This window comes from Anser brachyrhynchus, assembly GCF_964034855.1.
Source record: "Anser brachyrhynchus genome assembly, chromosome: 15".
NCBI classification, from domain to species: Eukaryota; Metazoa; Chordata; class Aves; order Anseriformes; family Anatidae; genus Anser; species Anser brachyrhynchus.
In genome coordinates this window covers 7,024,818-7,052,731 of record NC_137733.1, presented here as the reverse complement: position 1 = coordinate 7,052,731, position 27,914 = coordinate 7,024,818, and the positions used below count along the sequence as shown (strand labels likewise).

The 27,914-nt window shown below is 47.9% G+C and overlaps 1 protein-coding gene and 1 long non-coding RNA gene across 3 annotated transcripts in view; both read right to left on the bottom strand.

Annotated features, from left to right (window-relative positions):
- Nucleotides 1-1,110, bottom strand: part of RHBDF1 (rhomboid 5 homolog 1) — a 37,976-nt gene extending 36,866 nt beyond the window's left edge. The window contains exon 1 of one of the 2 annotated variants that reach the window (XM_080557269.1): nt 790-1,110. The gene's annotated coding sequence lies outside the window, so the exon portion shown is untranslated. The remainder of the gene's footprint in view (nt 1-789) is intronic. The other variant, XM_080557273.1, reaches the window with a different exon arrangement.
- Nucleotides 1,111-2,348: 1,238 nt separating this feature from the next.
- LOC308178516 lies at nt 2,349-26,819 on the bottom strand. The gene is made up of 3 exons (XR_013939795.1): nt 22,539-26,819; nt 8,256-8,329; nt 2,349-2,473 (listed from the first exon to the last, which is right to left on the bottom strand). It is a non-coding gene; the product is annotated as an uncharacterized lncRNA (long non-coding RNA).
- Between the last annotated feature and the right edge of the window lie 1,095 nt (nt 26,820-27,914).

The window sequence follows — 27,914 nt, the reverse complement described above, 5'->3', positions numbered from 1 at the left end:
GCTACGCGTGTGTGCGCTACAAGGGGGGAAAGGACCGGTCACTTTCTTAGAAGCCCAAAAGGATGCAGCACTGCGAGCGCAATCCTGCAGAAGTTTTCACAGAATTATGGAATATCCGAATTTTCGCCAGATTTGCCTTGGGCTGTTGCAATTCCCCCACATCAGGCCAGCAGTGCATAGTGTGAAAAGTCAGCTCAGGGACTGGATCCAGAGGAAGACTAACAACCTTTACCTCCAAAGATTATGATCCCCTATCAGCTCACAAGGTGGCTGCCAAACTGCCAGCGTAAGGGGACAAACGGGTGGCAACGCGTGGCGAGGGACAGCTGGAAGGGCCCGGGGCTCCTGCGTGGCCCTGGGTCAGCTCTAAGCCGGCCACGAACCCGCACCCCCACCTCCAGCCGAAACCTCCGGGGTCACCGGGGGTCCCGACGCCACCCCTCCGAGGCAGGACCCGCCCCCGCCTTCCCTGCTGCTGGAGACCGGGCCGGCCCCACGGGCTGGGACCTGTCACCCACCTGCGGCACCGGGACGAGGCGGCTGCCCCGCCACCCGGCCCTCCGCAGCCTCCCCCCGGCCGGCCGCCCCGCTCGGTGCCCGGGGCTGCCCGGCGGGCCCGTGCCGCCAGCAGGGGGCTGCCGAGCCGCGGCGGAGGCGGCGGGGCCGCGGTGCGGGACGGAGCCCGCAACTCACGTGCGCGCCGGGGCAGCGGGGTTCCCTCCTCCCCCCCCCCCGGACCCTTCGTTCTCCCCACCCGCACCCGCACGCCGGCCCCCGCCCCGCACTCACCGGGCAGGCGGGGACGAGCGCAGCGGCGGGGCGCTCAGCACCGAGCCGCCGGACTCCGGGCCGCCCCGCTGCGGGCTTAAGGGGCCGCCGCCGCCGCCGCCGCCGCCGAGCTCGGCCCGGGCAGGGCGCGGAGACTCCTCCCCCGTGCCAGGGGCCGGCCGGCCGGGCACGCCATTCACAGCCGCGGCATGCAAATGGCCGCTGGGCTCCGCGCCGGCTTCGGCGGCGAACGCCCCGCCGGGGAGCTGCGAGCGCCCGGGGCCGCGGGGCTCATCCCGCCGCGCCGCCGCCTGAGTCACGGCGCAGGAATGCGCCGCGCCGGGCGGAAGCGGCCGGCCCCGGGCCCCCGCCCCGGGCCTCCCCCTTCGCCGGTGAAGGCTGAGCCTGGAGCGGCCCGGCGGGGCTCCCGGGGGTCGGGGCTCTCCGTCCCCTCCCGTCCCCTCCCCGGCCGCGCGGGGACGGGGACGGGGTTGCCGGGGAAAGGCAGTCCCGTTAGCGCCGAGCCTTCGGCGTGCTCCTGAGTCGCTCCCCCGGAGCGCCCGGCTCCGCCAGCAGCCCCGCCGGGGGCGCCTGGAGAGCCCCGAAGCTGGGAGCTCGGTGTCTCCCCCCCCCCCGCCCCAAATATTCCTGTGTTTCCCATCCGGTTCTTCACAGCTTCTCCGGGCACATGGTTAGGGTATCAACCCTTCCTAAGCTCGCTCTTTCCTCCCGGCCTCAACGTTTCCCCCTTCTGGATGGCGTACACCCATCTCCCTTGCTCAGTAGTCCTCGCCTTTGTCCTGGGACCGCTGCCCAAACTTTCTCCATCTGGCTCTGTGGTCAGCATGTATTGCTCGTGCAGAGGTTCACTAAAGCCCCAGCGGACGCTTCAGTAGGGCCTGCATCATGCACATCCATCTTCGGCTGGACCCAAACCTGCAGCTGCGTACTTTTTACATTTTAGCAATAACCGGGGGCGGGGGGGAGTATTCCTTGCCATCTTGCCGCACCTCCGAGGCCGACCTGCACATGACGGCGTTGGAGAGGAGCGGGGTGGCTGCCGGTGCTGCGTGCGAAGGGGGAGCTCATCGCCACCACCCTGCCCGTGCTCGCATGCAGCAGCGACAGCCACGCTTCGAAGGCAGCCCCCAGAGCCCTGCTGACTTCAGCGCGTCTCCTCAGCTGGTGAGCGTATCCAGGTCAGCCCCAGCTAGTCCTCGGCAAGGTGGAGACCAAATTGCATGCGTAACCCTGCTTGTCCGCAAAGCCCCATGAAGCTTAACAGACACAAATTATTTTCAGATGTTCCTACCACATAAACAAGGGAAAGAAGTGTCCAGTAACATGAGAGAGAAGGGATGAACTTGCAGGCCCTTCAGCACCTCCCAGAAGGAATGCACTGGAGCCAGCGTGATTCTGACCCACCCCTGCTCTTTCATAGCCTCCTTCCAACAGTATGTGCATTTTGCAAGAAAAATAAAGTTCTTACACTGAAACGTGATTTATTGCTCCCACAGACAGCACTCCTCACTCCATCCCACATGCTCAGAGAGTCCCTCCGGGCCTGCGGGGTGGGATTCCCTTAGGCGACTGCAGGCATCTGCGCTTATTCGGGTAGACTCTACCCTCTTGGTCAAGAATACGCTCTCCTTGCTCCCATTGCCAGCCAGGGTGTTCCTCTTTCAGTGCACTGAGTCGTATCAGCCTAAAATACATTGATAAAAAGTGACTTAATGCCAGCATCTGACAGCAACGTCCAGCCTGTGATCATGACATGAGACATCCATAGGATGTGCAGGCACTGGCACAGGCTCCCCAGGGCAGCGGTCATGGCACGGAGCTTGCTGGAGCTTGAGAAGTGTTTGGACAATGCTCTTAGACACATGGTTTGTTTTTTGGGTGGTCCTGTGTGGATCCAAGGGTTGGACTGGGTCCTTGTGGGATATTCCATGATTCTATGATAGGAGCCCTGCTGGGGGGGGGGTGGGTAGTAGGTATGGGTCACAAGGCCAGTAATGTGGCTCATGACCTCTTTTCTTTGCAAGCTGTCAAAGATTTCATCCCACAGAAATGTAGAAAGTGACTCGGTCGGGTGCCAGCTACCAAACAAACTCCATCTCTTCACTGCTGTCCTCTGTCTGCAGCATTGTCAAATGGGAACCTCCAGGTAGCACATTGGCCACGGTGCAGGGCAGAGTCTCTACCAAGATGCTCTTGAGCACAAGCTGGTGTACTGCTGCCTTTTGGAACTGATGGGACATTTGTAGGCTGTGAAAGGGGGGAGTAGAGCCAAGCACCAGCCACCAGTCCTGGTCCTGAGCCAGTCATCCTGACGGTTCGGGGAGCACATTGCTCTAAGAGAGAGAAGTAGTCCTTGCGAGACACCAGGCAGAGGACTCAGATGGTGAAGGAGGTATTTCCATCTCTACTTGCTGAATGTTGCTCCCCAGGAAGGCCTTAGGAAATTCCCCTCCAAAGCTGGCATCTGTTCGCAGCGGGGGTTAGCCCCAAGCTGCAGTCCTGTTCTCCATCCCTCTCCAGGTGGTGAACAACCAGCAACTACTAGGGTGGGTTCCTCTGTGTTTAGACTGGGATACCAGGTGTTCGCCTCCATTGATGTTCCACATGGGTGTCATCACTCAGGGTCAATGTGAGCCTAAGGCTGGTCATACCCACCCTGACCAGAAGAGCTTCCCAGATGCAAACGCACTTCTCAGAGGACAAAAACCACTATCTGGGTCTTTGGTTTCACTATTTGGAAGAAAAAGAGTTCTCCTGAAAATAGAGGAGCCTCTGATCTTTTTCTGAAAAAGGAAATACTCAGCTCAGGTCTCACCTAGCAAAGGGGGAAAACTGAAGATTATTTGCCTCACTCAGTGTCCAAAGGGGAGGAATGTTATGGGGGGGGAATTGCAGGGAGCACTTCTGTTCAAAACATGGCCTCTGAGAGCCAGCTGAAGGACAGTTATCTTTCGGTGCTTGTTACGTTTAACAGGAACATGTGATTACATCAATTTGCCTCGTTCTTCTCTGCTGGAAGCTGGAGTTTCCTCCCTTCTGCTTGAAATCCATGAGAAACTGTGACCCTACCACAAGACGTGGTCAAGACCCAGTGCAACAGATATCCTCCGTTGTGAAGTACACAAGTTTTACTGCCGCAGCTCACTCTCGCTGCTCCCTCCAAGCTGGGCGAGCTGCACACTCACCCAGGCACTCACGGGTCTGCACCAGCCAGAAGTCCGGGCAGCACAGAATGGCCTGTGGGTAGTTCACATGCTCCTCATCTTCATCAGCACCCCACGCTTCTCCCTCCTGTGCACACGTTTGTATGCAATGCTCATTGGAACAGTTATCCTGTGTAATCAGGCATTGAATCTGCCAGCACTGACAGTCTTAAGAGCCTTAGCTGTCCAGCTATGCGGCATTAGCGCAGCCTGCCTTGGGAATGCAAAACACAAAAGCCAATTTTCCTTCGATTCTGTGCCAACAAAGTGGTCCTTGCCTTCCCTGCCTCTCAGCACTGGTCCCGCAGTCCTGGCCTGTCCCACCTGTTCACTCCAGCCACGCCGAGACCCTGGGTGCTGATTTTTACCAGCTTTTTGATGCCTCTGTAAAACAGTGTTTTTATGTTGTCCAAGGTAAGTTTCAGGTGGGTGCATGGGCTGGTTGGACGTGCCACATTGCCTAGTCTCAACACAAAAGTCATGGCCTCTCTTTTGTTTGGCACACCAGGGAGCTGTACAATGCTCTGAGCCAGCACAGCCCCTTTTCCTTTACCTTCTTTCAGCTTGCACGCATTGCCTAACAGTTATGTGAGGACAGCTGGGACACACCAGGAGCACAGAGATCTATTTTTATCTGTATTGCTTGTAATCTAGACAGATGGTTTGTTTTTGACCTGCTTTGTTCAGGGTTTAGGCCAAAAAAGTGTCCTAGTATACAGCAAGCCCAGCTGAGAGCATCGGATTGCAGCCTTCACAGGGAAAACAGAGCTTCCCTTGCCTCCTGGACATGGCCTGGCTTTGCAGTGCCTCCTGCGCTCACATGGAGCAGCAGCACAGCCCTAGCAGCTGTTCTAGCAACGAGTGAAGAGGTCCAGAAAGGCCTGTGATTTCTCCTAGGAAGGATTAATAACACAGAAACCTAAGCAAAATCCCATGGACTTTCAAATGTAGGTGGCCTGGCCAGGAGCCAGAGAGGAAACTGCCAGGAGGTTGAGGATGGGGGTTCCCCTTGGGGAATGCATTTCCATGGTGGTTTCCAGTCACCTGCAATCCCTCGGCAGGGAACTAAGCAGGTTCCTGGGACCAACTGCAAGTCAGGCTTTCACCCCGAGACAGGAAGGGTGTTGTGCTCTTGTGCCCTATGCACTGGGAAGCTCCTATGGGCAGAAGTGGGGTTGGTGCTGGGGGATCTGTTCACCAGAGCTGCTACGCAAATTGTCTCCTGCTCTTCCTTGCTATGCTGGAGCTCCTGTGTGTGCAGCTGGCGTTGCTGCTTTCTGACACAGCCTCACACTGGGAGCACACCCAGCCTTTCCTTCACCATTGCACACCCCGAGGATTTACCAGGTGACTGGACTAGAGGTGAGAACTTGTATAAAGACTCTCTTCGCGCAGTAGCCAGACAAAGCTTCACATCTGATACCTAAAGGCTGGAGAGCCATGGGACAGCCCTAGGACTATTCTGGGACTGGCCGTAATTCTGGGACCATTGCTCCATGCAAGCACCAATCTCCACATCTCCACATCTATCTGTGCAGAGGGGCTTTACCACCCCTCTGGGAAGAGCAGCACGGCTCCACAGAACAGCCCTGCATTTGTGAATGCTCCAGGTTTGGGCCTAAGTGCAAGGGAATGATCCCCTCATGCAAACTAAACCTGGGTTTGGTGCACACCGAGAAGGGTGAGCTGGCTGCTCTGAGCTCCCAGCTCCAGCAGTTCCCTTTCCCTGGCATCACGGCTGCTAACAGCCTGCTGATCCAGAGCATCGGCACAACACAGCCGGAATACAGACGCCGCCTCTCCAGGTTGGATGCCAAGGCTGGTGCTGCCAACCTGTGAATTTAGGCACCAGTGACCTGATAGCCTGATGTTCAACACTGAAATGTGGAAGGCGAGAAAGTGGGACTAAGGGGTGGCAGCAGCCCAAGTGCCTGTAGCACCTCTCTGCCTTGGTACAGGGCAGATGTGCAACAGGAGGGGTATAGAATAGCAAAAAATAACATTGACACTTTTTGGAGTACAAAAAATACCTTTTTCTTTAAAAGAGAGGAAGAGAGAGAGAGAGAGAAAGAGAGAAAGAGTAAGAAAGAGAGTAAGAAAGAGTAAGAAAGAAAAAGAGAAAGAGAAAGAGAAAGAGAAAGAGAAAGAGAGAGAAAGAGAAAGAGAAAGAGAAAGAGAGAAGAGAAAGAGAAAGAGAAAGAGAAAGAGAAAGAGAAAGAGAAAGAGAAAGAGAAAGAGAAAGAGAAAGAGAAAGAGAAAGAGAAAGAGAAAGAGAAAGAGAAAGAGAAAGAGAAAGAGAAAGAGAAAGAGAAAGAGAAAGAGAAAGAGAGAAGGGGGGAGAGAGAGAGAGAGAGAGAAAGAAAGAAAGAAAGAAAGAAGGAAAGAGAAAGAAGGAAAGAGAAAAGAAATAAAGAAAGAAAAGAAAGAGAGAGAAAGAGAAAGAAAGAAAGAAAGAGAAAGAGAAAGAGAGAAAGAGAAAGAGAGAAAGAGAGAAAGAGAGAAAGAAAGAAAGAAAGAAAGAGAGAGAGAAAGAAGGAAAGAGAAAAGAAATAAAGAAAAAGAAAGAGAAAGAGAAAGAAAGAGAGAGAAAGAGAGAAAGAGAGAGAGAGAAAAAGAAAAAGAAAGAAAGAAAGAAAGAAAGAAAGAAAGAAAGAAAGAAAGAAAGAAAGAAAGAAAGAAAGAAAGAAAGAAAGAAAGAAAGAAAGAAAGAAAGAAAGAAAGAAAGAAAAAGGCTACTCACAAGCAGCTATGTTGCAACTTGAATTTCTTACAATCCACTCAATTTACATTAAGTTAGAAAAAGTAACATTGGACTGAAAATCTTTTGAAGCTTCTGTCACCCTCAGGCACGAGCAAACATTGCCAAAGTTATTACGTCGTGGTGTGGCAACAAGGAGCACCATGCCTCTAGCTCAGCCATCTCATGCAGCGATGGGTGTGCTCGGGGCTGTGCTGGCGGTGGTGACCGGCTGTGGAGCCAGGCGTCACGGACCAAGGAAGAGGCCCAAAATGAAACCAAGCCCCACTGTCCTAGACAGTAACTTATTCGGCTCACACCAGAACTACTTCACATCACAGACGTGTCAACGAGTCCATGTGGGGCACAGGTGTAGGACTAGGGACAAAAAACAGAGTTCACCCTGGAGACAAGGCGGGAGGGGAGCTGAAATGCTGAGGATCTGGGAAGCTGGTGGTCCCCCAGACTGCATATAGCCACAGGAGCTGCTGCCCAGCAGGAGCATGAGGAAGTCACATCAAAATTCAATCCATTCATTTCCTGCCCAAATTAATCACAACTGATGATTTCTAGCTCTGGTTGCAGGGAATCGTGTGTTTCCAGTGGCAGGAGGAGCTGGAGGAGTGGAATTAACAAAAAACTAAGATTTCATTGCCAGCCCTTACATAATTTTTTATTTTAAACTGTATTTCACCCAGAAAATCCATTCATGTCAAAACAGTATGTTTTGTGTTGGTAAACCATTGGGGGAATTGGAAAAAAAAAAGTATAAAAGGAAAAAAAAAGTGTGAAGAACACTATTATTTCCAAAATATTGAAATATTTACGAAATGTCACTTAACAAAATAGCTTCTGTCCCCCCAGTTTACTCCAACAACAATAAAAAGTTTTAAAATCTATATATACAGATATGATACACGTATATATACGTTTCATATGAAAGGAATAAAAACGTCATGGGAGAAGTAAGATGAAACCCCCAAAATATCTGTTACATAGCATGAAAGACTCTTACAATTTTCAAATCCACTGTTGGCAAGAGACTAAATAATATTGCTTCAGAATTTCAAAACTAGACAGATTTATTGCCAAGAGGCACACAAGGGCTCTTATAAAGCAGTCAAATATGGAGCATTCTTGAGCCTGTGATCAAACCTTGCTATCAGAGTGCAGGAACGTAAGAGCCCAAATTCAAATTGCACAAATTACCTTTTAGCTGGTGATTTGTAATTCTGGAGTGCCCTGAATTTTAAATGGTGACTTTCATGTATGAAGGCAATATAATGTCGAGGGGAGAGCAATTGGTGTCCTATTTCTGAAGGACAAGAGCAGGAAGCTCAGTCTGGTGGAAAGCAGGCAAGGGGAAAAGGCACGATCTGAATGCTGAAAGTGTTCCTACAGAGAGTATTTTTTGAGAGCTGGATCATCACTGGCTTTAGCACTGATATCAGTAGTCTGGCAAGAGCCAAAAGGTGGAGATGCATCTAGAAGGTATACAAAGGATTGGTTTGGAGAAGAGCTCCTACCTTGTACGTTAACAGCTTTCTATCCAGGAACAAATGACAGGGAGACTCCTTGCAGATTTGCAGATAATGCAAATCTGGGGAGAAAATATGATGAAAAAACACTCATGGGTTGAGATAAGGACAGGGAGATCGCTCACTAATTACCACCACGGACAAAACAGATTTGGTGATTAATATAATTAATTGCCTATTGATAACAGACTAGAGCAGTGAGAACTAAAAGCAAACTAAAACCACTTTCGTCCCATCACCCCTCTTCTACCTCCTCCCACCGAGCAGCGCAGAGGAATGGGGAATGGGGGCTGCGGTCAGTCCCTAAAGCTTCGTCCCTGCTGTTCCTTCACGGTCACTCTGTGCTCCTGCTCCACGTGGGGTCCCTCCCACGGGATGCCGTCCTTCCTGAACTGATTCTGCGTGGGCTGCCCACAGGCAGCAGCTCTTCAAGAACTGCTCCAGATATGGCTCCGTACCACGGGGTCCATCCATCAGGAGCAAACTGCTCCAGCACGGGTCCCCCACGGACAGCAGCTCCTGAGCATCATGAAAAGGGACTCAAACGCAGCAATCACCACATCTCACAACTTTCCAAATTAAAAAAAGGGAAATTAATTTAAGGAGAGACAGAGATTTCCAATTCAGTTACTTATAAATAAACTGAAAGAAATCACAAAAGAGATGAGGAATTTTGTTCCGTCTGTCAGAAATAAACTACATTTTTTTGAAGAAAGAACAATGATATGCTATCTTCCTGTAAAAATATGAACTCAGTAATTGGAGAATAAATTAATTTGTTTACTGACAACAGTCTTGTAAAGAACTTGCTCAACTAAAATGACAGGGCTTTGTGTAAACCCAATAAATCTTTAAAGAAATCTTGACAAATAGTTTTGGCATAGGCAACTTAGAGACAAAATAAAAGGCTGGAATTTCAAAGTAAAATCTAGTCTCCCTGTTTCATTAGCATAGTTTAGATCCACCCTCCATCAACAAATAAATTAACCATGTCAATGTTTAGCAAGAAATGCTGTAGTTATATTTAAGGAACAATAATATTTAAAATAAATACTATTTCAAACAATCTAATTTCATGGGTTTTGGTCTAAACGATTGCCCCTGTGCTTCCCAGCCAGTGAGAAAATGTACAACTGGAAAGGTAGCTCCCTTTTCTGGTCTGTCACTGCTTTATTGGTTTGGTCCTTCTGTGCTAATCCTCATTTTTTAGGTTGCAACAGGAGCTAATGAAAAGGAGGGGGTTACCAGCCTCCAAAGATGCCATTTCTCCACAAATCCAAAGGATCCGAACTGGGCACCATGATGCATGTACACCGAAACACTGGAGCTATGCAAACAGGAAGAGAAGGATTATTTGTAATTAACCCCTGTCAACGGTGAGCCTACAAAACATGCTGAGCTGTAACTAGAACCTCGTTTTCCAGCAGACTTTTTGGTGGAGGAACTAAAGAAGCTGTTGCCAACCTTAAATGACAAGGAGGTGGTGGAGCTGTCTCTATCTTTCCAGACCTTTCACACGACATGGTAAAAAGAGGAAGTTGCCATCAAAGTTTATAACCAATTTTCTGTTTCTGTTTGTTATAAGATGCCAAACCAGGAGAAGGCAAGTAAAGAATAAGAGTTCTTAAACTCAAAAAGAAAGCAACTGAGCTGAGCATAAATCTTGACTCCCACCCAAGACCTTTGCATGTATTACATTTTATTATAAGCATTTATTACAAAAAGTCTTGACTTGGAGCAAATGGTCCCAGTAGTTTAGCACAAGCCAGCTTGTTTTTCCCTTCCAAAAATACTGGCACATGAAGCATTTTGAAATCAGACGGAGCTTTCTACTGCTTCAGGACTTGTGAAGTCCCAAAGCCAGCCGTTCAGAAAATTCCCAAGTCACTGTTTGGAAAACTTTGGGCATATATGAGCAATCAAACTGTCTTCTCAGAGCCTAGGCTAAAGCAAATTGTCTGTTCCAGAGGCATCTTTCCCTCTTTAACTGAACATGACAATTGCACCAGTGAATCTGGTCAAAGCTTCAGTTAGGCAGAAAACCAAAAAATTAGTCCAACCTCCTGCAGGATTTGGAAAAAGAAAACATGTCTTCATTCCAGGTTGCTACAAAGCCCCTGGATGTCAAGTTGTCCAAAAAGGAAAGGACTGCACAAAATATCTTAGTCTTTCAAAAAAAACACCCCAAAATACAAATGTTTCAACAGAACCCATTTTTAATGTAACATACAGAAACATCTCAAAGACTGGGTAGAGAATTCTGTCAGAAAAAGGAAAAAACTTCCAAGCTGCTCACTTCTAAAATCTCTCAGAGCCCTGTGGATGCGACGGACAGGCGTTTTACTGGACTCCCCACAAAATCACCACAGGGCACGCTCGATCATCTGGGAAAAGGCAGATCTGGAAGTTCACTGCCCCAGCCTGACTCTTCCAGGAGCAGACAGGCTGCAGCAAGAGGGACCTCCTGGATGGGCCCATTGCCGGGCTGTGCATCTTCCCGACACTGGGGCCTTTCCTGGGCTCTGGTGTCCACTATTGTGATGGCAGCCCTTGGTGCCAGCAAGAGAAAGAAGCTGCTCACTGTCTCATTCCTATTCTCCCCTGAATAAAGCCTTGCAGGAAAGGGAAGGGATCATTTCATTTCTTAAAGGGCAGCTGAATCCCCTCTAAATGGCCACATTCTTGTCCTGCTAGCAGAGTGCGGCTGGTGCCAAACTTGGTCACAAAGGCGTATTCACAGCTTTTTCCGTCCTACACATTCAGGAGTTGAAAGCCAGTTTGGTACAAACTCTCCAAAATGACTTATTCAGCAGCTGCTTGCCAGCTTCCTGTTTGCAGAGCGGCAAGGCTGGAGCCAGGGCACGAGCCCATGCACTGTGCACGCTGCCAGGGGAGACCCCACTCCGCTGGCAGCCCTCAGGGCAGGGAGCCTACCAGCCAGCGCTGGTGGGGCTTGGTTTGGGCAAAAGCCCCATCACCAGGCCGGCCTTTTCACCTCTGCTTTTGGTTTCATCACCAAATTTGCTCTTTCCTGAGGTTGCTGCTCCCTGGGCCATGTTCCAGCTGTAATGAGGATCTTTTCAGCAGTAAATAATTCCTGCTGTCTCCAAGGGAATGGAGCAAATACTCAGCCTCAAGCTACTGAGCATTGAGGGCAGCCAGCTCCCACCCTTGCCAACAGCCATGGAAGTGATTATCCTCCCTGGGATCAAGAGACTGAATGTCTTGTCTAAAAAAACTACAGGAAGGCATTGGAGGGAGAGCGACAAAGCTATCCCTTAGCTCTTAGTTTCATTTATGAGGGAGGTCTGGCAAAATGAACTCCTCAAAATGAATAACTCAAAATGAAAAGTCTCCACTTGACACAATGCCATCTTTGCACTGCCTCCTTCCTGGTACACTCTCAGCCCCATAACACTTCTGGGAAGCGTAGGAAACACCAGGCCGTAAGTCCAGGTGCTTTTCAGCTATGAGCTGAGCTCCCATGAGTGGTTTGGGATTGTAGGGTGACTCTGCTGGGGACATCATTGGTTTACCAAGGAGAAGAAACCCCCAGGTCTGTACAAGGGAGGTGAGCAGCTCACAGGAAACCCACGTCAGCTGTGAGTGGGTCAGTGGTGGCTCCTGTTTGCAGGGGCAGGTAATAAGAATGTTTTCTCAAGGGCAGCCTTGGGTTATGTGGTTTCTTCACCATCTGTGGCTTTAGCGTGACTGCCAGCAGCATGGTTTCTCCTCCCAGCCTCCTACACGGCCTTTTGCTGGAAAACGCCTGCATGGTGTCTGCAATCCCTGCAGCCACACTTGCTGCTCAGGTTACAAGAGGGAACCGAGAGCATCTTCACGTCCACAGATGTCCGTGGTTAAGTGACTCACCTCATACAAGAGACAACTTTCCCAAGAGCATGCCACAGCCTATGGAAAAGGATCCTTTTGCTGCCAGATACAGGCATATTTCTTCTACACTACCACCACCATTTCAACTCACTTCTTGAAACTGAGCAAGCTCATGGCCACCAGGAGGATGGCATGAAACAGCAGGATTTCACGCCAGTGGGCCCACACTCTTTCACAGTTGCACACACCATACCGGAGGCTCAGGCTGTCCTCAAATGGAATTACTTAATCAGCAGCATGCTGATACGCTGACTACAAACGCTGGTATAATGGTCGCACAGATGATCGTTTGTTGCAGGCCCATGGTAAATGAGCTCCTCTGTGGTTCCCCGGCAGTAAGGGGACCCTTCCTGTTCACTACACGTTTGCTCTTTCAGCTGTGGTCATTTGTAAATGAAGAAAAGTGGTCACATCTGACCCTGGCTGTGGGCAATATGCATTGCCCCATTGCCCTCAAGATATATAAATTAGAGACCTGCAAATGTCAAGCACTTTCTTTTGGTGGTGGGAGAGCCAAGCGTTTGGCACCTTTCTGCATTTAGGGTAAAGACATGAAAGATTTCCCCACATAATTGGGTTGTATGGTTACTGTGGCACCATAAGAAAGGGGAAACGCTGAGCTTCCTAATGGCCATGGGAAGGTCTCAGGGAGTTTGGCCATGAATTAAACAAGAGTCTGCAATGGATTTCTAGCTTTTGTAAGTATATCCTGCATATGCATATGTATGCAATTACACATGGTCAGAGAGCCAGCAGCAGAGCAGTGAACAGAAAAGTCACTCCTTGATCTAAAAGCTGGAGGAATCATGAGATCTTCACAGGGTAAATCAGACTGGTGAGTCAAACGATCTCTTCTAGATTTAAAATTTGTGATTGTATCACACATATGCTGGGGCAGTCCCTAGCTGTGCAGAATTAGCTGAGTTATGCGTGAAGAGCAGGGTCTGGAGAAACAGTTCCATGAAACATAAGGAGGGAGGACCCTTAAGGGGCATTTTTGCAGGGCCATGGATTGTGCTCTCTGTCCCCCTGCAGTCCCTGCTCACACCCTTCCTTAAAGAGCTTCCACCCTGGGAACTCTTTTCCAGGCTGAACAGGCCCAGTGACCTCAGCCGCTCCTCATACGTCTTCCCCTCTGGGCCCTTCACCATCTCTGTAGCCCTCCTCTGGACACTCTCCAACAGTTTCATGTCCTTTTTGCACTGTGGTGCCCAGAACTGCACACAGTACTCGAGGTGAGGCCGCACCAGCGCAGAGTAGAGCGGGACAATCACCTCCCTTGACCTACTAGCGATGCCGTGCTTGATGCACCCCAGGATACTGTTGGCCCTCCTGGCTGCCAGGGCACACTGCTGGCTCATATTCAGCTTGCTATCAGCCACAACCCCCAGATCCCTCTCTGTGGGCTGCTCTGCTGCGTCTCATTGCCCGGTCTGTACGTATAGCCAGGGTTGCCCTGTCCCAGGTGCAGGACCCGGCACTTGCTCTTGTTAAACTTCATGTGGTTGGATCCTAAGCTACAGGGACAGAGCTCCTTGACCACAGCTTCAGCACAAGGCAGTTCTTCAGGCTGCTTGCTGAGCTGAGATTAGCTGTGCGCAATTCATGCACTGACCACGTATAACCACTGGCTCATGGCCGTGCTATGTGCAAGGACTGCTGGTGTTGATTCTAAATGGATATTTCCAAGGAAAAATGCTTCTGTTTCGAAAGGAAACGATGTACATTCTCAGTGATCCTTGGACTAGAAACAAACACTTAAATTTCCCCAGAAGTGCAGGAAAGACAGGAGGGTCTGGCACAGCGCTGGACCCAGTATGCCCTCTGTACTGAGGAGCAGGGAAGATGGAGAAATGTGAGATCTGGTGCTGCTGACTGAGGCTCAGCAATCACAAGGTCTCATATATTTCTGTTACACATAATCACACCAACAGAGCCAGCTCCTTTGGTACACAGAAGGTGAGTGCTGTTGAAAATGAGGCCAGTTTTCCATGGTATGTTATATGTTCTTACAGCCACTGATTCAGCTAAAAGGATGTTCTGCCCTGGGGCTGGGCAATTACAAATTTAGCAGCTAGAGTTATACGTCCGTAAGTGTCTCTGTGGTAACCTTTTTCATTGCATCTGGGAAGAGCCCAAACAGGAAATCTCAGGTAGAAGTGGGAAACAAAACCTCATAATTTGAGTCATCAGTCATATGGTAAAGTTAGGAGAGGAGTTAGCCTTAGTACAAAGGAGCTTGTCTCTGGCAGGGCTTCTAGAAATAGAAGCAGCAATTTCTAGTTTCCTGGAAATCTTGCATTTGAGCTTGTTCTTAATTGTCCTGCTGGAAAAGGAATACAATCTGACCTACTTTTGAGCAAAAGAGCAATTGGAGTCAGGCTCCCAAAATAGGCCTGGACATAGATGCTTCCTTGGTGCCCACTGAAGCTGGTTGTTTGCAATGAGAAAATGCTTCCGTGGAAGAATTTCAAAGAAAGAGTTTCTGTAAATGGAGCTTCAAATAAAATTATCTGCCTTGTTGTTTGGGGTTAATGAGTCCATCTTAATATTGAAGGGCAGTTGTGTTTTCTGTCTAGAGCTTGTTTTGTCATTTTTTTTTTTTTAATAATAACCCTGGTAACCAAACTGATGAGAAGCCACCGCTCAAAGTGAAGTCAGAGCCTGAAATCAGCCCTCACAAACAGTTGTGTTGCTGGCCTTTTGAAAACAACTCTTTTCAGATGTGTGATTGGGAATTTGCCAGGCCACTCCAGATATTTCCCCAGAGGTCCAGATGGTACCAGAAGACATGGAAAACAAAATATGTCATTCTTAAGTAAGCCTTGCTGTAAAATACTGCCATTGTACTAGTGTATTTTGAGTACATGACCCTTAAACTTACAGTCCTTTGCAAACAGAGGGTGTCATGCTAAGAAAGAGGAATCTGTGTGGGGTTGCACGTGTCCAGGAGATTGAACACAGCCCAGTGAGCCAGGATCTCAGGCAGTCCAGTCCCACTGCAGGAGGTGAAAAGCATCGTCCAAACCATCACCGTGATTTTCTTCAGCTGTTAACAGCTAAAGCACTGTTACAAAGAAAATCCAAGCAGCCACATAGTAGAGGGTGAGCCGTTGGAGAATCCCTCAGAGCCCCTGCCTCAGTCTCTCAGCAGGGTAATACTGAGAGCTGCCCCGTAAGCAGAAGGACTTGAAATCTGCTTTGGGTGAGGAACTCCGAAGAAGGGGGTTTGGAAAAAGTTGCCATTCAGTTTCACAATGAGGACCAGATTTTCAAGAATTCCTACTGAAAGGAAATTTCAACACATTTAGAAACTAATTTTGGAAAACAGAAATATTTCCATCCGTTTGCAGGAGGGAGGCAATATATATCCCACACGGCCCACTATCCCCAACGTGGCTTTGAGCACCAGGGGCTTTACAGTGTACCTGGGGGCAAGGGGTCCTGGCCAGCTGAGGATACCTCCCGGTGCCCTGGGGAGTACATGGAGGAGATGGCTCATCAGCCCCAGGACTTGGTAGCATCCGCCTCATGTTTTTGTTTGTGTATCATCTCATTTCACAGTCGTGAATGAAAGGATGTAACAAGACCCAGCTCTGGAGAGCACTTGCACAGTGTGTCTGCGCAAAGCCATGGTAAGCCTGGCTTTTGGCAAGCTTCAAGCGGAAAAGTTACTCCTCAGCCCCTCCATCCTCTCCAACAAAATGTTCCCGAGCCCCTCAGGACAACTTGTCAGGATTCAGCAGGACTTCAGGAGCCAAGTGTGGAGCGGAGGGGCGCCCAGTGGTGCCAGCAGCCCTTCCAGGCTCGTCACCTGCAGCAAGCCCAGTGTACTGAGGAGGAGCACAGCCCCCGGCTGCTGCGTGGGAGGGCCTGGGCTGCTCTCCACCTGCCAGAGCGGCAGAGATGGGGCCTGACTCATCTCCCCCTGCAGCTTCAAGTGGGGATGCTGGGCAGCCAACAGGCCGCTGCCAGGCCTCGTGCCCCGCTGTAACCCCCAGGAATGCTTCACGGGCTAATGATAGCCCCATGGAATCTCACGGCCCACCAGATTGCTGCATGCTGCTACTTGCAAAATACTATTTCTGGCACCATTGCCATCCTAAAACCCAAACCATAATGCTGGAGTATGCCCAATTCCCAGAAATTCCAGTGACTGATGAGATGGGATTTTTCTCACACACCCACACAGGAACTTAGAAAATGAAAAGCTAAATACAGATGTAGGGGCTGTTGGTAGGGGTTACTTAAGCCTGGACACTTGGAGAAGCTCCTTTGTCCTAAGACATGAAATGCTCTCATTTTTTTTCCTAAGGAGTTTGCTCCTGCCTCTGTGGTGGAAGCTTCTCCCCAGATGCTGGAGGTCTAGTCTGGCACACGTTGGTAGAGAAGGATCTGGTGAGCTGAAATGTGTCTGCCATGTTGAGAGGAGGACAGCTCGTTGGGAAAGTGAGGAATCTGACTTTCTCCAGGGATTATTCTAATTAGACACTGGCTATCTTTAACCCATATCATATGTTTGAAATACAACTTTAAAACCACACTGGAGCAGCCAAGTTAAATGCTGTAATAACCTTGAAAATAGGTTTAGTGAATTTAATGGCTAACAATAACATTTCTAGCAATAATGCTAAACCAGAGGGACTAACTGCCTTGCTTCCTGGCACAAGCTGGAAACCAGACGACTCAGGAAAGAATCTGCAGCACCTGACAGAAGCTCGTGCCTATCGTAGCCTGTTTAGCAGAAGCACTGTCACAGGCCACTGAGAATGATGGGTGAATGAATTTGCTCAGATACACACTCTCAAATCCTAGAAACAAATTATGTTTACAGCAGCTTCTATATTCATGAATATCCCTACAGCATGTCTCATAAATTAGCCAGCAAACCAGTGATTATGGCTAATGGGAAGGAGGCCAGTGGCTTAGTGCCCAGAGTAGCACGGGAATCCTCAGCTCCTTCTCAACGTGCTCTGGGACCAGGAAGGAGCAGCGGTGAGTCCTTGGTGACCACCGTCCCACTGTGCCATGATGCCGCGCAGCTCAGCGAGCCCACCCCCCTGTGGGCCTGCAGCCATGCCACACTGGTGGGCTTGATCCAAGTTTATTTTTCCTGTGCTATGTAGTAGGACCCTGTACCAGGACCCTGCTGCCTGAGCTACATACACGCTGAAGCTGAGGTCTGGCAAAAGCTCTGGGAGAAAAAAAATCCCTTCTTGTTCCTAAAATAGCACACCTCTTGTATAGCAGCTTAATCTGGCAGACCTCCAGTTACATGAGCACAGATTTGGAAGGATCAGGGTTAAATTTAGCTCCAAATATTTGTGGAATTTGAGTTTTTTTATAGCTGTAGAATTCCTGCTTGTTTTAAAACCTTCACACTGTGCTTAGGGGCCATACCCTGCACCCCAACCAGCCCCTTTTCACACGGGGGTCTGGTCCTTCCAGGGGTATAGAGATGCTCATTCACTGCAGTCAGCTGAGGGATGAAGCCACACCAGCTAAAGACCCGTGTCCAGCCTGTGCCAGCAGATGGATGTCCTGGACAAAGCTGCAGGAACGTGCCTGTTCTGCTCCCGCAGGGCACCCGGGTTTGCCAGCACAGCCTGGGAAGAGAGGTTTCTTTCCCGGCAGGGCGTGGGCAGAGGCTGCTGGGGTGGCTCCTCTCTGGCCCGCGCCTCCCACAGCAGGAGACGGTTCAGGTCCTGGCGCCCTGTGCTGCTGGTGCCTCTGCAGGTCTGCACAGAAATGTCATCCTCAGACATCCTGGCTTTGTCAGCCCGTGTCCACGTGTGTCTTGCTCAGCAATCCTTTAGCTGCCTTCCTACAGGGCAACAACCAGACCTAGTCTAAGCCACCAGCTGGAGACTTCGTCAGCTCCCAATCTCAGCTGCCACTGTGGCTTTATCCTGATAAATTCTCTAAGATTGTCGAGGCCAAAGTAAATTTACTTCACCTTGAGCACAGCTGTCTGCAGAGAACTTTGTTGGTTTTTTTTTGTTGTTGTTGTCCAGACAAGTTACCCTCATTTATGTAGGGTAACACTCTCTTTCAAGGAGCATGACAGGCTTTGATCTCAGGGCTGTACGAGAGGTGATTGCACAGCCGTTTGGCCTGGGGTGCACATTTTCCATAACCCTCTTAGAAAACATCTGTGAGCTAATCCAAGAAACACACCTGGAATGGCCCCATCCCCATCCCTGGCCTGCTGTGTGCATGGCTCAGAGGGGTCTCTGACACGAGGGAATTTTCCCACACGTATCACAATGAGGATCAAGAAATTTCGACAGCGCTGGGATGATTAAAGACAAAATTTGGAGTTTTCTTTTTTTGTTGTTGTTTGTTTGATTGATTGATTTGCTTAGTGTGCTGTGGTCTGCAAATGCAGTGCCACTTCAGTGTCTGTCCTGAGCACTGGAAACATGGATCCTGGGGGCTCCACCTCCACCCCAGGGACAACTGTGTACAAGGCTGTTCAGCAGCCAGTTTCTCTAATCCCCCAGGTTTTTGGCTAGTGTAACCCACTATGCCAATGTCAGCAGCCCTGAAACCACCTTAACCTTCCCTCCAGCAGTCCCAAAAACAGTTTGCATCCTTTGCATTTCTAGAGGCCACGTGTTGCGAGTATGGTTCCTCCTGGCAGAAGAGACCCAGGTGCCAAAGTCAGAGGCTGAAGCTAGACCCTGGGAGCACCCTGCCATGCCATGGGAGATAATCCCTCTTGAACCATGGGAATGTGCTGACATGGGAGTTCAGCTTCTCTTGTTCCTAAACGCACCAAGTCCCGGGTACATATATTATCCCAAAATAGTAGGACCAGCCATGTGCACGGCCTTCTCCTGGGAAAGGGCAGACATAGAGCATGCTGCAGGGTGACAGGGCAGGACAGAGGAGTTACTCATGGAAGCATTTCCTTTCTCATGATCACTTAGTTTATCTTTGATTAGAAGAGTTTTGTTTTGTTTTGTTTTGTTTTGTTTTAACTTTAACTAGTCAGACTGAGAAAACAGTTTGGCAATGCTTCTGACTGTCCTGCTAACTGCTTCATTAAAAGCATTTTGAGGGTTCATCTAACCCACAGAAATCGTTCCTCAGACAGCACTGACACTAAAAATGGATTCTACAACATTTAATTTCCAACCCTCTTACTTGAAAAAATAAAAATAAAATAAAAATCAGTTCCAACAGTAATTGAATGGTGTTTAATTTAGCGATGCTTATGTGAGATGTGTAAACAGCATGTGTAAATAACACCTTGGCTATTTGGCTGTAGGTCACTGCAGCGCACACATCAAGCTGTTCTGCTTCCCCTACACGCTTGCCATCGCACACGCCATTCCAGCTGGCTAGTCCTTAGTCTCTCTTTTTCTCCAGTTTGAACCTAACATACGGAGAAGCAAAGTTGTAGAAATGCTACACATCAGAAGGCCACATATCAGATGTGCTATGGAAATTAAAATGTAGTAACAGAACAAAATGAACACACTTTCAGATGTAAGTCCATAGGTGATACAGCTCCTCTCAATGGTTTCTTAGCGAAAAAACAGACAAGCAACCTTGCTATACCGAGCCCCTCCGGCAAGATCTGGCAACTTGTTAGAGGGTTTCCAAAAATAGGGTCTTTCTGCAATCTGACTCCCCCTGGTTAGCCAGCATCTCTCCAGTGCCCCTCCACTCCCGCATGCTTGGTAAGTAACGCCAGTCCTCTCCCGTCTTTTCATCCCTCATAGCCGTCTCTGCCAAGGCAAAAGTACTTCTGAAATCAGAGGTCACCTCCTTCTCTCATGATGATTTGGGGCTTAGAGGGCTCAGTTCATGCCTCTGCATGGAGGCAGGTCCTGATGCCACCAGAAGAACATGATCCCACTGTCCCTGGCTGTGGGTCTGCAAGCAGCTACACTCGCTGCTGGGCTGCATGGCAGAACAGCTCTGAGCCAGGTTACAGTCAGTGGAAAATTATATTTAAATAAACATAAATAAATTGCAGGGCAATGTATGTCCAGAGCCTGTGGTTTTATCTCTTGGTTTGCACAGCAGCAGCACAGTGCAGAACACAGGACATGGTGGTTACTTTTCTTGCTCCTCGTGCTCAGTGAGGGAAAGGCCTTGGCCTCTACATCCCAGATAAAGTTCGATAGTAATAGTGAACTAAAGTCATGAACGCAGAGTCAGGAAAAGATGTGTGCCCCTTTTTCTGAAAGGAGAGACACAAATCACCTTTCCCCAAAGTATCTTCACCTGGTCTATGCAGGTGTGTTACTTCCCCTCAATACCACTATTTGAACACTTGTGTAATCCTATGCACAGAACCAGGGGTGGGTTCCTCAACCCTTGATGCTTAAGGAAGACCTAACAGGGGGCAAAAGGCCTACAAGAAGATACTACAATATGTAAGTCTGTTTTGTGAATCTAAATTTCCTCATCCTGTCTGGATTTAGACTTGTAAAGCACAGAAATATTGATTAGAAGTGACCTTGGAGGTATCTAGCCCAGTCTTCTGCAAGAGCACTACAGTCACCAACATTAGATCAAGGCACCTGTGGTTTTGCCCAGTGAAGTCTTGAAACCTTCCAAGGGTGGGAAAAACGCTTATTCACTTGTCCAACCCAAACCAAATGCTGTTAGGCAGATGCTATCCTTTTAAATGTTTAATTACTGTGCCAAAGGCTGTATCTTTGATCAGTGGTTAGTTGCAGAGCAACCTGCTGCAAGTGATGAGAGTGCAAGTTTCTGGCCTTCAGCTTATACCAAGGCAACACATCCATGGTCACTGTTTGAGAGCCACTGCTCAGAGATGATGCTGTAGGCAAAGAGGAGTACTGAGGGGCATGGCGGGTGGGGTTTTCATCTGTGGGGGTCTCATGCAATCACAGAATGGCTGAGGTTGGACAGGACCCGGAGGTCAGCTGGTCTGACCTCCTGCTCTGAGCAGAGCTGGCTGCAAGCTCATCAGAGCCTTGTCCAGCTGAACTCTGCAAGCCTCCAAAGATGAGGGTCCCATCGCCTCTCTCGGTACTGTTCTGGGACTGCACCATTATCATGGTGCATGGGGATCAGAGCTTCCCTTGTCACCGCCTGTGGCCTTCTGCCCTTCCAGGGTCTTTGTAACCCCCAGCAACAGCATAAGCTGCAATTTGACGTGAAGAGGAACTCTCCTGCTGCTCAGACCAAAAAAGAAACCCCCAAACCCCCATTCTGGTCACTTTCTTTACACGAGGAGAAATTCTGACTTACTGCAAATATCTTTGGTTATCCTATATCACTACAAATTTGTTAAGACTAGAACTGGCTAACCCACAATCCCACTGAAGACACAACTGCAACTTTTATTTGAAGTTTTAAATACCACAGCCCACAAAATGGAGCAAAACACAGCTTGTGCTGCACTCTCAGAAATATGTCAGCAAGGAGAAAACAGATAAGTGGGGAAAAGCTGTGAGCCAAGCAAATGTGATAAATTTTCAGGAAGTAGGAACAAATAAATTGGGAGCTTAGCTATTTTGAAAATAATTCCTATTTTTTCAGTGAATATTTATATTGGCTCTGTGTTCCTAACTTTCCAGTCAAAAGTCTTTCTTGCCATGTGACAACATATTTTAAAATTCAGCCAAAAGCAATGCATATCCCAACTAAAGCAACACTGTGATGTACACGAACTCTTCGGTAAGGCAGGCCAGAGAAGGGCAAAAAAGTTCCAGATCATTGTAACCAGATGTGGTAGCTATCTTAACCAACTCCTAGTCTAAAAAGTGAAACAAGCCTCTGACAGGCGGCAATCCACAGTAGCGAAAAGAGGTTCCTACTTGGAAAAGAGGGAGTCTTGGAGCTAGGCCATATCAGTTTCTTTTCAAAAACCTCATAAGTCTGTGGAGAATATTTGCGTCACCAGGGGATTCTGTTTTGAGTGTTAGAGCCATGGGGATCAGAAAATCTTTGCCTACTGCCTCAACACGATGGCTGCATTCCGTGCCCCACTTTTTTAGGACTGTTGAAGGGTTGTCATGTCTAGCTGTCTGTTCTCACCTGGCAGGAGGCTACTGCCTCCAAAGCAGACATGACTATACGGCACAGCTTACAGCACACTGTGGGGATCTACATATTCCTATACGAGGACACAAAATGCTCCTGATTTCAGTACTTGCATATCCCCTTTGGCAACCCATGACAGCAGAAGGGGCAGAAACAGATTCAGCAGTGCTAGTTAACCCTGCTGCTTTGTGAGTGTCAAGATCTTTCGTTAGGTTAGACATGCTCTAGAGGTTTACTGATTTCAGTACAATCACCCCCAGAATGTACAGGAATGACAGGAGGGGGCCGACTGAGCAACAGCACTGCTTGACAGGGAAGGTGTGACCGCGGTTATTTAATCTTGCTTACCTGGACAAGGTCATTTGAAAGTTGACTGCAGAGTGTCTTGGAGGCCCAGGAAGAGAGGGAGCCCAGTCCCCATCTTTGCCGAATTTCAGGAGCCATTGCTCAGCAAAGCTGATTCCTTAATTATATGATTCACCTTCAATGCCCGTTAAAAGCCCTTATACAGGGTTCTTGGCTTATATTGCCCAAAAGTTTTCCTTGTTAGTATAGAGGAATTACCACCTCAAACAGGCTAGGATCCCTTAGCAAAGGGTTTCATTTTTCCATTATTAATCAAACTACTCTGGGATTTTTCCAATGTAATTTTATTGGTCAGGGTATGATTTTTTTTTCTTGTTACATTCCTAAAGTAAAAGCCACAGCAAAGCTGCAGCATAGACCTGCCTTGACTGAAGCAGATGTTAAAAGTGGGTGTATGCTGCAGAAAGCTTTGGTGATTTACACTCAAAAGCAAATTTACCTATACTGTAGTTATGCCCCCAAACTGCTTTTTTTTTCTTTTTTTTTTCTCTCTCTCTCTCTTTTTTTTTTTTTCCCCTGGGAATATCCAAGTTCCCATCTCTTCAAAAAAAAAAAAAAAAAAGACATTTGTTTTCAGTGGCAGTATTTGGAACTGGAACACTAAGTCCAATGCCAACTGAAAAATTGATATGCAGAGGGTGCATCCTGCTGCTTTCCAGCTACTTGAATTCTCACCCCAAAGACTGCATTCTTCTGGGAAATCCTGCAGCAGGAAATAATCACATTAAACCTAATGAATTTGTCTGAAGACAAATTTGAGGGTTCAAGAACACCCTTTTTCTTTTTAAATGGGACCTCAGTCAGAAACTGGAGATCCTTCATGTTTAAGTAGGTCTTTGAGCAGTGGAACAAAACACTGGGCTCCTAGGCTCCTGTGCCCAATTTCCCTTTGTTTCCACAAAAACCTCCATCTCCTCCTGTCCTCCCAAGGACCTCACCATGCTGCCAGCTCCTCTATCTCCCCCTCCCCACCCCATATGGTTCTATACATTATTCACCTCCCATGTCCCATAAGCAGCAGAGGACTGGGAGGGTGTCCAGTAGCTCTGTGCTGACTACCCAGAGCACTTGAAACAGCGCAGGGAATTGCTGAGAGCATTTTTTCTTTTTCTAAGGGGTGAAAACATGATTCCAAATCTTTATCCCCTACCTAGAAATTGGGTTTCATAAAATCTAATGAAACTCAGCCTGCAGATTCAAAAGGGAAAGAGACAAGGGGAGTGCATAGGTTTTCTTACCCTGGGAAAGAATGTTAAAATGGAATGGAACAGTAATTTTAGTTACAACAACTAAATTTGAAACACAGACCCTAAGAGGGGGGGTTCTCTGGTTCTTGTTCTGTCTTGTGAGCCTTAAGATGAACATCTCTCATGCAGCATTTATAATCATCTTTTTAGTCTATTGGGACATGAAAACTGGAGTTAAAAAACACCAGGAATATAATTAACTTACACTTCAGTCAGAACTAACCTTTTTGTTGCCAGCAGTCTTATACAGGCAGTAAACTTTTTCTTAGATCATTGCCTACACGCCAGCAGTTCTGGTCAATGATTATCCCTTGCAAAAAGCCTGTGATATAGTCCCTCCAGTCACCTGTTTACATCCCAAATGTTCTCATATTCTGCTATTTCAAGCTTAACTCTTGTGACCTTAGTCAATGATATTCAATCCAAGCCTCCTCACCATATCCTGCAAGGCAAACAACTTCAGGTCAGTTTTAGTAACCAGTGCTATGTCATGCCTGTGGTCAATGACTCTAAATATGCCCACGCCCATGTGTATCCTAAATCTAGATGTCTGTGATGGCAAACAACAGGGTCTGGATAGGCAGTTCTGTTCCACTAAAGAAGATTTGGGGCATTTTTGCTCTTCAAACATTTTCTTTTACCTTCTGTGCATTGCCTGGATGAATTTAGATTTATTAGAAGGGGTCAGCTAGGCAGGATAAGCAAAACGATTGTGACTCCTACAGAATCTCTAAGGGCAGATGAGTCAGATAACAGATCCATCGAGCAGAAGATATGTACCTCCAACAGCGCGAATTGCAAAAGCTTACAGACAGTATAAAACCAGGTCAAATGTAGAGTCATACTTCTCCTAAATACTCCACCAGACCCAGCGGTTTGTGGCTCAGAGACTTCCCGAGTTAGAGATGCTGTCTATGTTTAACAGCTCTGGACAGCCTTTCCTACCAAGTATTTATTCAAACAGATCTTGAATCCCTACAACTTTGTTGTATCCACAATGTCCTACACAAATACTCTCAGTTTGTGTAATTGTCTTTCTTTGTGATAATAATTGCCACTTTTTGCCACTTTCTAGGCCTCTTTCTTTCCTTTTCAGTCTTCACTCCCCCTCTGCATGACAACTTTCGTGACCAGCCCCTAGGACAGCGAGTGACTGAGTCCCAGTCAGGACGTAAGCTTCTGATCTCATTGGGAAACTGTTCTGTTGTTTTCCCAGCAGAACCAGTGAGTGACCAGTCTTTATCCCAGTACACTCATACAATACAAGCGTCACCTTTGCAAAGTTCCTTTCGGTGGTTACCAGTACATAATGAAATGACTCCCTGTAGTGTTTCTGTACTTGCGAGGGGTACAGGATTACTCCTGTAAAAACAAATGATCAGCAGCAACTCAGCTGCATTTGGATTTGAATGTTTTTCATCTCTTAAGAGACAGCGGTAGAGTGTACCTGAACTACTAGCAGTTTGCTGACATTGCACGGGTTGCAGAACAACTGTCATTCCTCAGTGTTACCCTCACCTCAGCTTTGCTGATGCACCTTATTTGTGCCTGCTTCTGCCCATACTGCTCTAGGTTATCCGTGCCAAAGGTGATCTGTTGCTCTGCCTAGGGAGTGTGGACGTGCTCGTGGTGGTTTCACACCAGCAGGTAGCTCAGCACCACCACGCTGCTCTCTCACTTCCCCTCCTCAGTTCAAGGAGCTGGTTTAAGCACAGGTCTACAAGTTAACGCACAGGTACAGCAGAGGGGCAACTGCTTTTCAGGACAGGGGCAAGAACAAGTGCCTGGAGGCAAAGAGCATTGAAATGCCTTACACTGGCATTTTCCCTGCATCCAGCACATTCTGAGCACTCTCAGCAGAGGGGCAGCGCTGGCCAATAGCTTGTGCCAGCTCCATCTCATGCCTCCCAACATCCTACCAGTTTATCTGAGCCTTCGGCTTCGGCCTCCAGTTTCCCACTGTTGTTCCTCCCACATGCAGCTGGGAGAGACCCCAGGCATGTCTGTCTTTACGGTACTGCCAAAATCTGTGTCAGTGGGGATATCATGTAAGCTGTCAGTACTGCAGACACAGTGAGCAGAGCCCACCAGCCCAGCAGACTGCCCTGCTCACTTGTTTTTTCTATTTGTTTCTCTGCACTGAGCGATCCCACAAAGCAAAGCATTTCTGTCTTGTCAGAGAATGAAAATGTCCTGCATCCGAAACAAAAATGAGACCCAGTAGAGTCCATTAATATGTTACTAAATAGGACTTGCTTGCCGTCTCAGGTCCAGAGCTGAGGCTCCCCAGGCTGTCTGTTAATTTACTGCGTTTTCCCATTACATGCAATGCACTTGCTACGATTCTTTCACCCTGAGTACAAAGTAGGTGGAATGTTATCCATCATGGATGTCACCAAATTTAGAATACAACATACACATCTGCTTACATAACAAGTTGAATGGTCTTGGTTCGCAGAACTAGATATTTGATCCATGGCTCAGCTTGGGTGTGGGAGATACCAAAGTAGCTATGAGCCCTTCTGCCTTCTAGTAGCTGGTTAGTTCTGGTACTAATTTGAGGGCTGTGTGTACATACCTCTAACAGACACCGACTGGAAATAGCTCTGAACAAGACGCTGGCAATTGAAACTAAGCAGGAAGCAGCAGCCAAGACTGGATGTCAGGAGAGGCCAGGAGTGGGTGTCATAAAAACCCTGTGCTGTTTGGAGCATTTTCATCTACAGGAATTCTTCAGTAGTTGGCTCATGAAACTTTGCAGCTGTCTTGCAAGTCCTGGTGAGAGTCGTGTGGCCACGCAAAGTGGCCAGTCAACAGCCACTGGTGGGGAGCTGACTCCAAGTCTCTTTCGAACTGGACACAAAATCCAATTTCAGTGAATATCACAAAAACTTGATTTGGTATCTTACACAGGGAAAACTTGGAAATCTGTCCTTTGTGCTTTCTTCTGCTTCCATGCTGATCTGCTGTCCTCACTGTAGAAGGAAGGTAAGTCAACAGTCATCATATCCTGGAAGCTGTGGAGAACCATTTTGCAAACACAGTTTTTGCTCCAAGAAAAGCCCAGCCGTCCGTATGCATCCAGCATGCTGCAGATCCCAGGTCTCAGAAAGCCAGATTTTCTAACAGCGGCTCCCAAGTCGTTCCTTTCAAGGGAAAAAAAAATGCTTTTGCCCAGTAGACAGGAAAACTTTAATCTTCCCAAACAGATCAGTTTTTACAAGAGGCTATTTTAGGTTTTAATTCTGTTACAGTGAAGTTATTTGACAAAAGAAGAACATGGCATATGCTGTAGCTTGGAGCAATTTGCATTCTTCAGGTGTTAAAAGCTTGAAATACTTCCTTTGTGTCATCAAAGAAGCCAGCATTCCTGAAAGTGCCTGTCCCACAGACTCCTACAGGAGAAAGTCTGCAGAGCTGAACTAGTCTGACATCAGGAAACCCTTTCTACATCTCTCATTCTTTCTTAGTTTCACATTTAGCTTTCGGAATTTGATGAAAGGCCAGTTTGATGCTTGGTTATCTTCCTTTTTATACACATTCTTGGCCTTCCGTTCTTATATTGACACCATATTAAAGCTGGGATGTTAACCATGCGAGTAAGGAAGTCCAAGATGCTAAGCTCTTCTGGAGACATTCAGGCAATCAACACTGTTTATGATTTTATATATATATATATATATCTCCTGATTTCTTTGCTAATAACACAAGCAACTGATTTCCCGCTGGAGCTAAATGCATTTATGCAGCTGGACAGCAGTATTTCTGCAGGGAATCCTAACTATTGTGAGCTTATTTTTGTCCAGTTTAACAAAACAAAGTCATATAGAGATCTCCAATTAAAATATTAATAACTTTAATATGTGTGTATATTTCCTGCCCTTTCTTTTCTACAGCAGTACAATATCAGCGCTATCATGCTTTACCAGAAAGCTTTAGCAACTCTTCAGTGCATTCTTGGTGTTGTTTTGAGTTACAAAGTGTATCGGTTTTTTCTTCATGTCATTTTGTGCCTCCACAAGGCCATCTTTAGCCACGCATACACCTGACCGCACCTCCAAGGCTTCTGATGTCTCCTAAAATGCTGGTGAGTAAACTAAGTTATCCTTCC